The following is a 5,345-nucleotide window of genomic DNA, read 5'->3' on the forward strand; positions in this document are numbered from 1 at the left end:
AAATGTCATGTGTGTAAACCTGAACTAAAATATTTAGATCAATGAATCGAAGAGGTTTTTTGTATTAAAGTGTATAGTTTTTAAAATTCTTGCAAAGCGCTTTCGACTTTCGTCATCATCAGTGCTCACCTGAAAGTAAGTGATCTAATTGAAAAGGAAGTTAAATACATTTTTGGATTGAGGTCATGTGGTTCAGTCAAAGTATCATATGAAAAAGGACAACTTGAGACAGAGTGTGTCAAGTGTCATGTTAAAATAATGGTACCAACTTGAGGAGTGATCCATTATGGATTTTATTAATTATGTAGAGGAAAAATATTGAATAAATTGTATTAGTAAAATGTGATTAATCAATAATTCATAATCCTTTTATGGAGGGGAAAGAAATCTCTGTTCAAGTTTACTTGAGTATTCAAACAATGATCATTATTGGAAAGTTCTTCAATCTCCAACTCTTCAAACAAGTCAAGTCTAAGGGAATTTTTATTATCTATTTCATGTAATATTTTGGAATTTCTATTGGGACTAAAGTTGTGATTGTGAAATTTCATGTGGTGGCCAAAAGCAGATTTGTCGGGTTTTTTTAAATGTTCATTAATACGAGTAAAAGAGGTCTACAGGTTCTACCAATGTAAGATGCCGAACAATCAGAACAGTCAAGCTTGTAGACTCCACGTCTGTGTAATTTGTTGATTTTGTCTTTGGACATAACTATAAAGTTACTTTAGTTGATTTGAGATTTTAAAGAAAATGTTTGTGCCGGGAACTACTTTCCTGAGATTGAAAATGAAATCCAATAGATCAGAAATATTTTGATGAAGATAACTTGAAAAAAGTTAGCATGTCTTCAAGTGAAGAGGACTCTTTAATTGAGCTAACTTGTGATCAAGATCTGAAATCAAGTTTTAAAACGACCCCATTGATTCCTTTTTAGATAAATGTGCGAAAAAACTATCCCGAAATTGGCAAAATTGCACTGAGGCAATTGATGGGATTTTCAACTACTTATCTTTGTGAAAGAGCCTTTTCTACTTTAGTTTATTAGAAAAATAGGTATAGAAATAATTTGAATGTGGAGGGTAACACAAGGCTAAAATTGTCAAGTTTTGATCCCGATATTGAAGCACTAGTAAGAAATAAACAATGTCAGAAATCCCATTAAGTTTGGACAGCCATGTTTATATATCTTAAATTAAATAAATAAAGGTAATATATATATATATATATATATATATATATATATATATATATATATATATATATATATATATATATATATATACAGGGTGTCCCTGGACTTCCTCTTTTCCTCTCGGGAATGTATAGATGGGGTCAAAATATCACCAGTACTTCATATAACTTTTTTTCCTAAAAGTCTTCGTAACCAAGTTACGGGCCCTCGAAGTTACAAAATGAAAAATGTTTTTCTTTGATAACTTTTCAAGTGAATATTCAAAATCATCCAAATTTTGGTAATTGACTAAACAAATGAATTCCGTCGATGAGCTTTCATGCAGGAGTCAGTTGATTTGCTACAAAGTCAGGAACGGACTACCCCCGATGGTCCACACCCCAAAACTTTGAAATGACAGATATTTTTCAATATTTTTCAACAAAATAAGGTTACTTGGACAATTTTATGAATAAAAGTACTCGTGTGGAAAGTCGATCAGAGCAACGAGTCTTGATAAAAATGTAGTTTTACTCGACGACATCAAACCCGCTCTCCATCATTATTTGAAATGAATAATTATCAAAGCAGAAATAATAATGATAACGTTAATTCAACAACATTTATAACAGGAATAATACAAAGTATGCTAAAATGAAGTCGTAAACAAAAAGTACAGTACCTATATGGAAGTTTAAGTCACAATTGTGATAGCAGATATTTTTTCAAAAGAAATATCAAGTTCTGTAGATTCGTGGTGTTTTTAAACTAACAAGCTACTCTACTATGAAATATCGAATTCATTCCATATTTTGTATGTACATAATACGTGTGGAATAATCACGTTTCGTGTTGATCAGTTATCTGAATCTCATGAAACTCAACATTCGAATGTTTCAAATTCTTCTTCACAGCTAAACTGTTGAGGAGTTTCACTGATAATTATAATTTTATGGGAGAAATTCTTTAACACGAATCTAAATTTAGCTGAAAAAACGCACATCGGAAAAAATATTTACTATACTAATAAAAAGCAAAGGAATGAACTACAAAAACGGCTGCACATGATCAGGTGAAAAATATCCAGGGAATAATTAAGTTCCATTTCTTTCACAGATGTTGACAAAAAAACCTTTTAGAAAGTTTTGATAAAAAATGAGAAACTGGAATGCGATTTTGTTTTGTTGAGTGGTGCGTTGTCATATGACTATTATTGTATTGTCAATATTCTATAGGATATTTTGAATTTTTTTGATATGGCCGAACAGTTTACATTCAATGAATATGCAGATATGCATGTATTTTATGGACGAGCATTTTGTAATGCTGCAGAAGCTCGTCGTCTGTATTCCGAGCATTTTCCCAATCGAACGGTACCGTCAAGAGAAACATTCGAGCGTGTCGATCGCAGCTTGAGGGAGACAGGTATGTAATAATTGATAATTAATTTGAGCACGTTGTTTTATTTCGATATTATTGTAGGTACAGTTTTGCCAAAACGAGGTGGTGAGGGCGCTCCTAGGACTGTACGTACCGTTGTATTGGAGGAAAATATTTTGGAAGCCGTCGCTGATGATCCTTTAATGAGCATCAGAAATCTATCAGAACAGTTCCATACATCCAAGTCCACTATTCATAGAATAATTAGGGAACAACTGCTCCACCCATTTCACATCCAGAAGGTACATGCCATGACATCTCAAGATTTTCCAGCACGACTGGAATATGCCAATTGGTTCATGGATAGGCAAAGAGAGGATACGACTTTTAATAATCGAGTTTTATTCACTGATGAAGCAGGTTTCAGTAGAGATGGAGTTATCAACTCTCATAATCTCCATATATGGGCCGAAGAAAATCCCCATGGGATATTGCAAACCAAACACCAACGGAAATTCAACGTGAATGTTTGGGCTGGTATCATAGGAAACCATCTTATAGGACCATTCGTTCTACAGGACCGATTGAATGGAGAACGTTATTTGGAGTTCATTCAGAACGATTTGAATGGACTTTTGGAACATATTCCATTGCAAACCCGAATATGTGGTTTATGCATGATGGCGCTCCTCCTCATTTTAGTTTGATTGTGCGTGACCATCTGAACCATATTTTCCACAATAGATGGATTGGTAGAGGTGGGCCATATTCATGGCCATCGCGGTCTCCGGATTTAAATCCATTGGATTTCTTTCTGTGGGGGGCATTTGAAAAGCCTTGTTTACGCTACACCTATTCACACAAGAGATGCATTGTTGAATAGAATAACATTACATTGTGAAGCCATACGAAACGACCCTGGAATGCTATTTCAAGTACAGAGAGGGTGTCTTCGCAGACTAAGAAAATGTATAGAGAGAGAAGGTGGTCATATCGAGCAGTTTCTGTAGCGGATTTTTCATTTCTGTTTGCTCTTGAGGCTCTTGAGTTTCGTTAGTTAAACGTATTTGCATTATAAAAATTCGTTATGAACATTTTACCTATCATTTCCATTTTCCTTAAAAACTAATATTTTCGAATAATGGTAGACATCTCAGGATAAATGTTGTTGAATTAACGTTATCATTATTATTTCTGCTTTGATAATTATTCATTTCAAATAATGGTGGACGAGCGGGTTTGATGTCGTCGAGTGAAACTACATTTTTATCAAGACTCGTTGCTCCGATCGACTTTCCACACGAGTACTTTTATTCATAAAATTGTCCAAGTAACCTTAATTTGTTGAAAAATATCTGTCATTTCAAAGTTTTGGGGTGTGGACCATCGGGGGTAGTCCGTTCCTGACTTTGTAGCAAAACAACTGACTCCTGCATGAAAGCTCATCGAAGGAATTCATTTGTTTAGTCAATTACCAAAATTTGGATGATTTTGAATATTCACTTGAAAAGTTATCAAAGAAAAACATTTTTCATTTTGTAACTTCGAGGGCCCGTTACTTGGTAACGAAGAATTTTAGGAAAAAAGTTATATGAAGTACTGGTGATATTTTGACCCCATCTATACATTCCCGAGAGAAAAAGAGGAAGTCCAGGGACACCCTGTATATATATATATATATATACATGGACTACGGATCTTATGCAGCCCACTACATACCGCAGGTGAGGGGCATCCCAACTTTTGAGGGGTAAAGAGAGTCTAGTGATGTAATCGCTACTCCGATTTTACGAAGCCCTAACATGTATAACCCACTGTTTTGGAAACTTCGATTATAAGAAGCCCTGTAATACTGACGATTTTATAGCCTTTTTTCACTATTGTCTGAATATTTTGTTTAGAACAAGTTCGTGTGTATGCAGAAAGTGGTATTGACCTGTAGGTAGCCCTTGATTTTTCGTAGTAAACTTTTGATAATTGTGGAATCTACATGTATATCAAGAGCAAGAAATGAAGCGTTCTGAGTTTTTAGTTAAATTAGCAGTTGAAAATGAATTTCCAGTGGTTAATGAAGACGTCAAATCTGTTCAGATAATTGATTCCGAAAAGGTAAGTTCTATCCATATTGCAGTCATAATAACATCATATATATATATCATTTATATCGTTTTCATAATAGTTATCAATATGTATTGTGTGTCTAGAGAATATTCATTTCTTTTTATTATTTACCAAGCCTTCAACACTTTAAATAAAGATATGAAAGATAAATACTATTATATAATAAGAATAAACTGTTTGTGGTTTAGAATTATTTCAATATTGTTGTCATCAAAAAAATGTGTTGATTTGTTATTTTCAGGTTTATTCTCCACTGAAGAGCTCCTTTCCCTCTGACACGATTCACCAACAACTAGAATGCTTGAAGCAGATTAATAATTCTGAAAAAAATGACGAAGTGAATAATTGTAAAGGTTCGAATTCCGAAAAAAACAGTCGAAGTTTTGAAGAATTTTCGGATTTTGAAAGTTCTGGATCATTATATATTCCATCTCCAATATCTGATTCGTCAACGTCAAAAGATAGTGAAAAACTCACACCAATTCAGGAGGCACAAAATAGGGAAAATTTTGAAGTCGGCGAAGTGAAGAATGTTCATTCTAGAAAAAAGAAAGAATTGTTTTCTAAAGGAATTGAAAACACAGTATTTCCTAGTTCAGGACATAATGTTATTTTTCAATCATCATCAAGCAAGGAACTCACTCAACTTAGGAACCCATTTCATTCTGGAGTG

The sequence above is a fragment of the Leptinotarsa decemlineata genome, unplaced genomic scaffold, assembly GCF_025532065.1.
Source record: "Leptinotarsa decemlineata unplaced genomic scaffold, Ldec_3_MD MMD2_P_RNA_scaffold_14, whole genome shotgun sequence".
Lineage (NCBI taxonomy): Eukaryota > Metazoa > Arthropoda > Insecta > Coleoptera > Chrysomelidae > Leptinotarsa > Leptinotarsa decemlineata.